We start from the raw sequence: 12,772 nt of genomic DNA on the forward strand, positions 1-12,772 counted from the left end.
TAGGTCAAACCAAAACATCTTTTCGGATCAGGTTCAACAATCACAGGTCGGACGTTAATAAAAAGCAAAATCTTCCTGTTTCTCGTCATTTCAACCAGCCTGGTCATTCAATAAATGACGTTGCCCTTTTTATTCTTCAATCAAACTTTAGCTCCGATAGAGGCAGGGAACAACGCGAGTCTTACCTCATTTACAAATTCCAATCAATCATTAACGAAGATCCCGGTGTACTTTCAACAGTAAGGAATCTGGTCGTCTAGATGGGATATACTTTCCCATTTTTTCCTTTTATTTTCCTTTTTTTTTCGTTTCAGCTATGGCCTCAGTACAGCTCACCTTGAGCTGGCTCCCCAAGAAAGATGACATCACCACCCGGACTTGACCTTGCGGAATGTTCCAGAATATGACTCAGACAACTGCCACGTGGCATACTTGCACCGATTGTGACGTCACCCAGGGAACATATTTAAGCAATGTGCAACCCTTGTACCTCTTTTGTCTTGACGAAGACAGTGCCACTGTCGAAACGTCGACCATTCTTTTTTTAATCTATGTATATCTAAATCTTTCAATCTACTTAATAAAAGTGAAATAATAAGACTTGGACTACAGATTACAGGAACGTTAACAAAAACTAATTTATTTAATGGGCAATTTAACACATAGATTAAAAAAAGAATGGTCGACGTTTCGACGGTGCCACTGTCAAAACGTCGACCATCCTTTTTTAATCTATGTGTTAAATTGCCCATTAAATAAATTAGTTTTTGTTAACGTTCCTGTAATCTGTAGTCCAAGTCTTATTATTTCACTTTTATTCAACTTCGTAGCCGTCTGATATATTAACGTATTTGTCCTATATATACATATATATATGTGTTTGTAACTCAAACGTCGCCATGCCAGTACTGGACAGCTGTTTCGGCCTTCTTGGGCCTCATCAACAGGACGCAGGCAGGCAACGTTTGAGTGGGTGGGGTCAGAAGGTCACGTAAAACGTGATTCCTCCCGTCAGGGTGAGATAACTCACTCACTGAAAGCCCAGTGCAAAGTCAGTGAAGTATAAAACGAAAAAAATAGCCGGAGCTCTTTGGCTGCACGTATAGCATATGTTTGTAACTCAAACGTCACCATGCCAATCCTGGATAGCTGTTTCGGCCTTGTTGGGCCTCATCAACAGGACGCAGGCAGGCAACGTTTGAGTGGGTGGCGTCAGAAGGACACGTAACACGTGATTCCTCCCGTCAGGGTGAGATAACTCACTCACTGAAAGCCCAGTGCAAAGCCAGTGAAGTATAGAAGGAAAAAAATAGCAAGAGCTCTTTGGCTGCACGTATAGCATATGTTTGTAACTCAAACGTCGCCATGCCAGTACTCACTCAAACGTTGCCTGCCTGCGTACTGTTGATGAGGCCCAACAAGGCCGAAACAGCTGCCCAGTACTGGCATGGCGACGTTTGAGTTACAAACATATGCTATACGTGCAGCCAAAGGGCTACGGCTATTTTTTTCCTTATATATATATATATATACCTGGGAGGGTGACTGAGCACTCCTCAATGCCACAGTGCAAGCCAGTGAATTATAAAGAGAGGGGGAGAGCCATTAAACAGTAAGTAAATGGCGCTAGACGTGTTTGAAACTCAAACTTACAGATTAACATGGCTTCTATGGCTGCACGTAGAGAAACAAATACTCATGGAACGATGCGACAGCACCAGAGGACATGTGTTTCGTGGTGTTTGCGGCTCGTCAGCCCTGGGTAGCTGCGCATCGTTCGGGATTGGCAAACCAGGGGTCACTCAGCGAGCGATATACACCTGGGAGGGTGACTGAGCACTCCTCAATGCCACACTGCAAGCCAGTCAATTATAAAGAGGGGGAAGAGCCATTAAACAATAAGTAAATGACGCTAGACGTGTTTGAAACTCAAACTTACAGATTAACATGGCTTCTATGGCTGCACGTAGAGAAACAAATACTCATGGAACGATGCGACAGCACCAGAGGACATGTGTTTCGTGGTGTTTGCGGCTCGTCAGCCCTGGGTAGCTGCGCATCGTTCGGGATTGGCAAACCAGGGGTCACTCAGCGAGCGATATACACCTGGGAGGGTGACTGAGCACTCCTCAATGCCACACTGCAAGCCAGTCAATTATAAAGAGGGGGAAGAGCCATTAAACAATAAGTAAATGACGCTAGACGTGTTTGAAACTCAAACTTACAGATTAACATGGCTTCTATGGCTGCACGTAGAGAAACAAATACTCATGGAACGATGCGACAGCACCAGAGGACATGTGTTTCGTGGTGTTTGCGGCTCGTCAGCCCTGGGTAGCTGCGCATCGTTCGGGATTGGCAAACCAGGGGTCACTCAGCGAGCGATATACACCTGGGAGGGTGACTGAGCACTCCTCAATGCCACACTGCAAGCCAGTCAATTATAAAGAGGGGGAAGAGCCATTAAACAATAAGTAAATGACGCTAGACGTGTTTGAAACTCAAACTTACAGATTAACATGGCTTCTATGGCTGCACGTAGAGAAACAAATACTCATGGAACGATGCGACAGCACCAGAGGACATGTGTTTCGTGGTGTTTGCGGCTCGTCAGCCCTGGGTAGCTGCGCATCGTTCGGGATTGGCAAACCAGGGGTCACTCAGCGAGCGATATACACCTGGGAGGGTGACTGAGCACTCCTCAATGCCACACTGCAAGCCAGTCAATTATAAAGAGGGGGAAGAGCCATTAAACAATAAGTAAATGACGCTAGACGTGTTTGAAACTCAAACTTACAGATTAACATGGCTTCTATGGCTGCACGTAGAGAAACAAATACTCATGGAACGATGCGACAGCACCAGAGGACATGTGTTTCGTGGTGTTTGCGGCTCGTCAGCCCTGGGTAGCTGCGCATCGTTCGGGATTGGCAAACCAGGGGTCACTCAGCGAGCGATATACACCTGGGAGGGTGACTGAGCACTCCTCAATGCCACACTGCAAGCCAGTCAATTATAAAGAGGGGGAAAAGCCATTAAACAATAAGTAAATGACGCTAGACGTGTTTGAAACTCAAACTTACAGATTAACATGGCTTCTATGGCTGCACGTAGAGAAACAAATACTCATGGAACGATGCGACAGCACCAGAGGACATGTGTTTCGTGGTGTTTGCGGCTCGTCAGCCCTGGGTAGCTGCGCATCGTTCGGGATTGGCAAACCAGGGGTCACTCAGCGAGCGATATACACCTGGGAGGGTGACTGAGCACTCCTCAATGCCACACTGCAAGCCAGTCAATTATAAAGAGGGGGAAGAGCCATTAAACAATAAGTAAATGACGCTAGACGTGTTTGAAACTCAAACTTACAGATTAACATGGCTTCTATGGCTGCACGTAGAGAAACAAATACTCATGGAACGATGCGACAGCACCAGAGGACATGTGTTTCGTGGTGTTTGCGGCTCGTCAGCCCTGGGTAGCTGCGCATCGTTCGGGATTGGCAAACCAGGGGTCACTCAGCGAGCGATATACACCTGGGAGGGTGACTGAGCACTCCTCAATGCCACACTGCAAGCCAGTCAATTATAAAGAGGGGGAAGAGCCATTAAACAATAAGTAAATGACGCTAGACGTGTTTGAAACTCAAACTTACAGATTAACATGGCTTCTATGGCTGCACGTAGAGAAACAAATACTCATGGAACGATGCGACAGCACCAGAGGACATGTGTTTCGTGGTGTTTGCGGCTCGTCAGCCCTGGGTAGCTGCGCATCGTTCGGGATTGGCAAACCAGGGGTCACTCAGCGAGCGATATACACCTGGGAGGGTGACTGAGCACTCCTCAATGCCACACTGCAAGCCAGTCAATTATAAAGAGGGGGAAGAGCCATTAAACAATAAGTAAATGACGCTAGACGTGTTTGAAACTCAAACTTACAGATTAACATGGCTTCTATGGCTGCACGTAGAGAAACAAATACTCATGGAACGATGCGACAGCACCAGAGGACATGTGTTTCGTGGTGTTTGCGGCTCGTCAGCCCTGGGTAGCTGCGCATCGTTCGGGATTGGCAAACCAGGGGTCACTCAGCGAGCGATATACACCTGGGAGGGTGACTGAGCACTCCTCAATGCCACACTGCAAGCCAGTCAATTATAAAGAGGGGGAAGAGCCATTAAACAATAAGTAAATGACGCTAGACGTGTTTGAAACTCAAACTTACAGATTAACATGGCTTCTATGGCTGCACGTAGAGAAACAAATACTCATGGAACGATGCGACAGCACCAGAGGACATGTGTTTCGTGGTGTTTGCGGCTCGTCAGCCCTGGGTAGCTGCGCATCGTTCGGGATTGGCAAACCAGGGGTCACTCAGCGAGCGATATACACCTGGGAGGGTGACTGAGCACTCCTCAATGCCACACTGCAAGCCAGTCAATTATAAAGAGGGGGAAGAGCCATTAAACAATAAGTAAATGACGCTAGACGTGTTTGAAACTCAAACTTACAGATTAACATGGCTTCTATGGCTGCACGTAGAGAAACAAATACTCATGGAACGATGCGACAGCACCAGAGGACATGTGTTTCGTGGTGTTTGCGGCTCGTCAGCCCTGGGTAGCTGCGCATCGTTCGGGATTGGCAAACCAGGGGTCACTCAGCGAGCGATATACACCTGGGAGGGTGACTGAGCACTCCTCAATGCCACACTGCAAGCCAGTCAATTATAAAGAGGGGGAAGAGCCATTAAACAATAAGTAAATGACGCTAGACGTGTTTGAAACTCAAACTTACAGATTAACATGGCTTCTATGGCTGCACGTAGAGAAACAAATACTCATGGAACGATGCGACAGCACCAGAGGACATGTGTTTCGTGGTGTTTGCGGCTCGTCAGCCCTGGGTAGCTGCGCATCGTTCGGGATTGGCAAACCAGGGGTCACTCAGCGAGCGATATACACCTGGGAGGGTGACTGAGCACTCCTCAATGCCACACTGCAAGCCAGTCAATTATAAAGAGGGGGAAGAGCCATTAAACAATAAGTAAATGACGCTAGACGTGTTTGAAACTCAAACTTACAGGCACGACAACAGCAGTACAGGGTTGGTTACTGAAAATACTATTGTTTCCGGTTCCGTTTCCGGTAACTGAAAAAGCTCGGCTTTTCGTTTCCGTTTCCGAGGTAATTTCCGGTACTGCCTTTCTGTTTCTCATCCAGAACTCGTACTGTCTGGTTTTGGCTTTTTCATATCAGATAGTCTAGTTACATATGTAATGGATGCAAAGGGACAGCCACACCAAACACAAACACTAAAGACTTTATTGCAAAGTTCGTCGCGAATCTTATACACCACAAGCAGCGCAAAAATGACACGAATTTTTTGCGGGCGATCTATCGAACGGATTTTTGTTCTGAAAACGGCTTTGTGTCTGGTGACTGAAGAGATCAGATGTTCTCATTGGAGCAACTTCGTAGCTTTTATAATTAAAAAGTTAATTATTGAAAGTTAATTAAGACATTGCCTTAGGAGTCTGTTAATGCCCCCTAGGGAGTGCCCTTCAGCATATGCTATATTGCAATTGATTTCATCTCGGAAAAAGTGATTGATATATTTTTAAAAAATCTGTTCACACTGAGCGTGGACACCCTGTATATATATATATATATATATATATATATATATATATAACTTTCATATTAACGCGAAAACACTCACGGAAACGTCCTGCGAACTTGATTTCCGTTGACGTTACCATTTTTGAATTTCGTTTCCATTTCGGTTTCTGGTAGTGGAAACTAAAACTTTTTTTTTCGTTTTCATTTTGGTTTCCTGTTGAATTTCGGTAATTACCGTTTCTCCTTTCCGTTTTCGTTTCCGGTAGCGAACCCTGCTCCTTAAGTATAACACGTGAGAAGTCAAAAGACGAAGAGGCACACCTAAGCTCCCGTTTCCCAAGATTTGGTACGGTGATATTTATTATTTAATTTTTATTTTTTATAATAAAACGACATTGATTAGTCGTACTCATCTTGTGCAATAGCTTACTTAAAACACCTCATGGTCTCGTCATTGAGCGCTACTTAACCTACTACAGCTTACCTTGAAAAAAAAAACTTCCCATGGTGCATTACGTATTTGTACGGAAGTCTAGCTGATTACAGATAGAGGAACGGAGTAGTTAACTAAGACTGAGAAACGAGGTAGTTTGTAAGTCATACTTAAAGTTAGACGCAGCAGAGAGACAAGAACAAAAGAGACGAGACGGGATACAAGCAAGCTGCGGTAGCGTTTCTCGAGAATGATTGCTGTCGTTCACATGTTTGCGATATGTCTACGCCACGGAGTTTAACTATGTAAGTGTGTTAACGACACAAATTTCGTTTAGTCGCGAGTTCGCAGCCGTCCCGTCTGATTCTTTCTGTCTGTGTGTCTCTGCTGCGTAAAAACTTTGTGTGTAATTTCAGTTCACGCCTTCCTGCGACAGATACAAAGAACAAGGATTGTGTTTCCATTACTCTCCATATCCGAGTTAAACTCACCGATTATGAAGTCGTACGTGTCGTTCAGTTGCGCAGTCTCATAGAAGGACGGGCCGGGTGTCCTGGTGTTAGTCATTAAGGCTGCCATGTAGGCGTATTGAGTGAGAAACCACGGTAACATCCTCGCATCGGTCCCGCAGCGGCAAAGCGTACCAGTGCCCTTGTGCACGGAGTCTGGCTTAGTCTTATGGTTGACCCAACCGACGTTTCTTCGTTTCTCAAGCAGCAGCTGTTTCGAGCACTCATTGCTTTGTCCGTTGACCTTCTCACTCTAAGGGTGGACAATATTTCTCAGAATTCACTGCCGTTAACATGCTATGTTGGCTAGACAATCCGAGCCTTGAGGCTTCAACACCTGTTTTCTCTCATCCGAACAGCTGATGTCACTACTAATTCCTTTAAAGAACTCGTTTCACACAGTTTTAAGCCACGAAACACTCGTGGTTTGCAACTGTCATATAGTATGTTCATCAGTTTCGTACGCACGGACGAATAGCCCATTCATCATTTTCTTTTTTCTTTTTTTTTTTTTTTCGCTTTAATGCGATAGAAAACGAAAGAAAACGACAATGACATCAACGAGAAGATTTTTTTTTTGACGCGAAAAAAGCACTTCATCCATACTAAAAAGGAAAAACAAAGGGAAGGAAACTTAAATCTCGAGATGATATTATGCTAAGACCTGCCGACACGGGTGGCGGAAATCTGTTTCTTGGCGCCAATTTAAAAAAAAAAAAAAAGGAAACGAACAAAAGTAGTTGGCGGATTCGAAAGATTCGATTCGTTCTTTTGGGCAGTGGGATGTCCCGAATCTCGTATCCCTGCCTATAGGACGAATAGCTGATCCAAGTGCCGTTTCTTGGGGCTGACGTTTCTCAAGCAGAAGCTGCATGGATCGACCATTCCATTGTCTGTTGACCTTCTCGCACTATAGGGGCAGAGAATATTTCTCATGATTCGTTCCTCTTAACACCTACCCCCTACACCTGCACATATCTCACGTCAGCGCGTCAGCTCTCTTTCCACGTGTGATAACTTTTTTTTTTGGAATTGCTTAGCATAAATCTAATTACGTGGACCCCAGGTACATTAAAGGTCGAGGAAAGACGACTAATGATTAGAGACGTAAGTCACTGAAAAGGTTAGCTAGCTGTAGGACTCGGACCCGCATCTTCTCGATTACCGGTCCAGGGCTTTACCAATTGAGCTAAGCTAACACGCCTCCTCAGCGACTTCCAAGGGCGCGCCATCTGAGGGGACAAACCAGCCACTCTCTCTCACTCCTCCCCCTTTCACTCTTACATTTTTTTCTCACTCACACAAACATTTCATACGACGGGATCGACGCAAGCGGCATCAGTTCAGTCAAAGTGACTGGTTTGTCCCTTCAGATGACGCGCCCTTGGAAGTCGCTGAGAAGGCGTGTTAGCTTAGCTCAATTGGTAGAGCCCTGGACCGGTAATCGTGAAGATGCGGGTTCGAGTCCTACAGCTGGCTAACCTTTTCAGTGACTTTCGTCTTTAATTTCTTAGGCATTTGAGGCTTTGTATGTATGTGTTCCAGTCTCAGTTGAACATCAATTTCTCAAGTTCAACATTAAAAATCGACAGTATTGTTCGTTTTATCGGATTTTTGCTTTTATATGTCCGGGAGCTGTCATGTTCGTAAATGACACGAACAGAAGATGAAATACCTGATGTAGATACTCATTTGTCCTATTTTGTTTTGTTTCGATGCCGATATTTTTCTCGAACGTCGATTGTTCGAAGTTCGAAAAGGACAAACGGCAGTAATCTCTGCTAGGAGTTCCTTCTGACCTTCACATTCTCGGAATTGCAAGCTGAGCAGTATAACGCAACGGAAGAAAAAAGATGCATTGGCCCATATTTCATTAACTCATAAAAACAGGCTCGAACGACTTGAGAGGGATCCTGATCTCTTCGGTTCATAAGGTTGGGCAGCGTATATAGACAAACGTGACACAGAGTAAAAACAAACACGTGTTTTGCTGTCCTTCTTGATTAAGGGTGACCTCTCATAGCTTCGGTTTATGAAAATAATGCCTATCCCAGTAACACTGAACGAGTTTCTATTGTTTTCAGAAAGGTAGAAAATCGTGCACGCGTGGGTGAATGGTGTACAGGCTACACGCCCTGATTAGCTGTCGTACTTCAGGCACAATACATCCAGGAAGCAGAAGCAAGCCTCTCCATGAACGGGCTGAAGTAGAAGAAAACGTTAAGAAGTTACACCTGAAAAGTTCAAAAAGTCAAGTTAAAAAGCTACAAAGTTAAGAAAGCTAGAAGATAATGTTGCGCGTACCTAGGATTTTGTAAACAGTCAACGCTACAAGAAAATAAAGCGGGAGTTTTCCTTGGGGATATTGAATTCAGATCGTCTTTCACATCGCAGCTGGAAAAAAATCTATAGAAAATCCGGAATAAGTTGTGCGGATAAAATGAAAATAAAAACTCCATCGGATAAAATCCTTGTGGGTTAACTCCAAACAACCGGGTAGGGCGGCAGCGGCAGAGACCAGGGTGCTTCTGGCGATGTTACGTCCTTAACTACGAAGCCAGTCCTCAGTGCCATTACATTTTTATTTTACGTTTTCTTTTTTCTATAGTGCGTTGAAGTTCAGTCACCAGGTTTCGAATATGCAACTCTGACGGTTTGATATCTCCGGGGCTTGTTTCTCGTATCTCTAAGTGATTCAAGAACATGCATTCGCTTGAACATAGCAGGAGCAGGCAAGCTAGCTGGTGTTGAATTGATATTAACATTGCCTTGAGTTTGAGGCGAAAACACAGGGCGAACACAGGACGAGATGAACAGATAGACTCAAGAACCAGGAATTGCTGGTTCTTGAGTCTATCTGTTCATCTCGTCCTGTGTTCGTCCTGTGTTTTCCCCTCAAACTCAAGGCAATATTAATATCATGCATTCGCTTCTTCGTCTGTATTATAGCCTTGTGAGAGGCAAACTGGAAATTCGTTTTTTTTATTCCGTGTTAGCGCGGCCAAGCAACTGTAGCTATGAGTGGCGTACAGACATGGACACATGGAGAGGGAACAGCAGGAAGCAGGGGGGACAGGGGGTTAGTATGAGTTAGTATTACTGCGGCGACATTCGTCTGGGAAGTCTTCGAAAAACACAGGGAAAACCTGAGAATGCACAACTGGTGAGAGGATTCGAACCCGTGTCAGCTCCCAGTCTCGGCGCGGAAGGCGATCATCTAACAGACCCCTGCTTCAAATGGAGTTCTTGCCTGGTCGTGTGTTAGCGGGGCGAACTATTTTTCCTGAGGAGTTCTTCAAAGCTGTAAAGGACTCCTCCTTCAAAGGAGCTCTTGCCTGGTCGTGTGTTAGCGGCGCGAACTACTTTTTCTGAGGAGTTCTTCAAAGCTGTAAAGGACACCTGCTTCAAAAGAGTTCTTGCCTCGTCGTGTGTTAGCGACGCGAACTACTTTTCCTGAGGAGTTCTTCAAAGCTGTAAATGACTTCCCATCAAAGGAGTTCTTGTCTGGTCGTGTGTTAGGGGCGCGAACTACTTTTCCTGAGAAGTTCTTCAAAGCTGTAAAGGACACCTCCTTCAAAGGAGTTCTTGCCTGGTCGTGTGTTAGAGGCGCGAACTACTTTTCCTGAGAAGTTCTTCAAAGCTGTAAAGGACTCCTCCTTCAAAGGAGTTCTTGCCTGGTCGTGTGTTAGCGGCGCGAACTACTTTTCCTGCGAAGTTCTTCAAAGCTGTAAAGGACTCCTCCTTCAAAGGCGTTCTTGCCTGGTCGTGTGTTAGCGGCGCGAACTACTTTCCCTAAGGTGTTCTTCAAAGCTGTAAAGGACACCTGCTTCAAAAGAGTTCTTGCCTTGTCGTGTGTTAGCGGCGCGAACTACTTTCCCTAAGGAGTTGTGCAAAGGTGTAAAGGACCCCTGCTTCAAAAGAGTTCTTGCCTGGCCGTGTGTTAGCGGCGCGAACTACTTTCCCTAAAGAGCGCTTCAAAGCTGTAAAGCACACCTGCTTCAAAAGAGTTCTTGCCTTGTCGTGTGTTAGCGGCGTGAACTACTTTCCCTAAGGAGTTCTGCAAAGATGTAAAGGACCCCTGCTTCAAATGAGTTCTTGCCTGATCGTGTGCCACGGATATAAGTCGTGTACTCCGTGTATACGTTGTCGTTACTTAGCTGCTGCAGAACGCAGATTTGTATGAATAGTGCTGCCCCTCCTACTTGAACACTTCAGATCTGTAGAATTTCAAAAATTAACAAATAAATAAATAAATACCGAGACGTCCATATGACGTGCCACATGGATGCGGAGAAGACTGCAAGTGCAGAAAATTGACCGCTATATCACGTACCTTGCATATAATAGTATCAGTTATGTACACCACAAAATTACCTGATATATCACGTACCTCGAATCATGTACAATCAGAATGAGCGAGTGTATTTACAACTCGTTTGACGTTGGACACTACTATTACATGTTACAATTCACTGTTCTAATTCTTATTGTTATCGTTTTTGCATTTCCAATTGAAACCTATAATTCAATATCTACAATTCCGGCACCCGTAGTAAGCTCCTACATATTGCAGAGTCTTCGCAAGACATGCCTTTGAGTGTAATTTGTGATACCTGTGTTAGTTATGGGAAGGCGTAATTCTTATGAAACAAGGAAGTCACTGAAAAGGTTAGCCAACTGTTGTTATTAGGCACTTGAATATTGTGTGTTGTGATGTCCTTTCTTGGTGTGTTCCGGCCTCAGAACACCGATTTCCATCGAACGAAGTTCTTTTGTTCGATACCCCTTCAATGCACTGGTCGATTGTATACGCAATATAATACAATATCACAACCTGCAGACTAACATTTCGAAGCCCGTGATACTGCCATCACAGTGATGCCTTGACAAACGATTTCACAACGTAGAAGAGTAGAACACTCAGCGATAATGTTAAGGTTGACTACAGCCGCAACAACAGCCTTGGGTTAGAAGCTGTCGCAATTTCAGAGAACACGCATAGAGGCAGTATGACACTGGAAAGAAATGTAGCAGGAGAATAACAGTCGCAATTCGAAGGATACGCTTCCCGGAACATGAGTCTTGTGCTTGAGTAACACAATGTGACAGCACCTCATCACAAAAAATGTCGGACACAATGGTATACCAATGACGAAATCCAGGCATCCATGAACTTTTCAACGGAGCACTCGACATTATTAAGTTTTTCCGGTCACGCAAGAAATTTAGTGCAACGTATTTCGTGTAACGTTGTTACGGAGTTGCGCGGGAACTCCTCCATCCGTAGTAGCGAAACGCAATGGGCCTCTACCCGATAAACTTCGGTCCTTCGGTCCTACTTTTCTTTCAATAAGAGGCAGCGAACACGCTGCCTCCTATTGAAAAAAAAGTAGGTCCGAAGGTCGCGTCTGTTGCAGGGACCACCATAATCCCCTCAAAGACCGTTGTTTTTGGGCGCAACCTTGTTCGCCCCCGGCTCCGAGTGTAGTTCAACTCTACCAAATTGGTGGCGCTGTCGAGCACTATGACGTCATTTGTTTACAAACAGGGAGCTGTCTATTTTCAAAGGCTGTGTATGGTTACAGAGAGCAGATGACGGACCTCACCCATAACGTGTTCCGACATTAAAGTCTTGGTCTTTCAAGGTCTTGGGCTGCTTCCGGCGTGAACGGTTGGAGAGGGTGTGAGGCTGGAGGACGAGGGTGTGGAAAGGTGCTGATTCACTAAACGTTTTTGCCGGAACAGATGACTTCTCCGTCTCCCTCACTACTAGGCCACTCCCTGTTAGTAAACAAACGACGTCATACTCTTCGACAGCGCCACCAATTTGGTAGAGTTGAACTATGCTCGAAGCTAGGGACTAACAAGGTACGTCACACTCGAAAGCCACGGTCTTGAGGGGATTACAATGGTCCCTGACACAAACGCGACCTTTGGTTCTACTTTTCTTTCAATAGGGGACAGCGAACAAGTGCCCCATTCATGGAACCCAGCCCTCCTCTTCCGATTTCTTTCGGTTTCAGTCTGTCTACCAACGTCATGATTCGCCAATTGACCAATGAGAAGGGGAAGTGACTCAGGATGCTGGACTCTGATTGGGCAGTGGCAAAACCGTTCGCGCGTTATTGCGCGAAAAATGATTCACAAACGGACACGGCGTGCTCAGTAACATAGCGTTACAGGAAATGTCTTTAGAGGTATGATTCC

The sequence above is a fragment of the Ornithodoros turicata genome, chromosome 1 (assembly GCF_037126465.1).
Source record: "Ornithodoros turicata isolate Travis chromosome 1, ASM3712646v1, whole genome shotgun sequence".
In the NCBI taxonomy this organism is placed as follows: Eukaryota; Metazoa; Arthropoda; class Arachnida; order Ixodida; family Argasidae; genus Ornithodoros; species Ornithodoros turicata.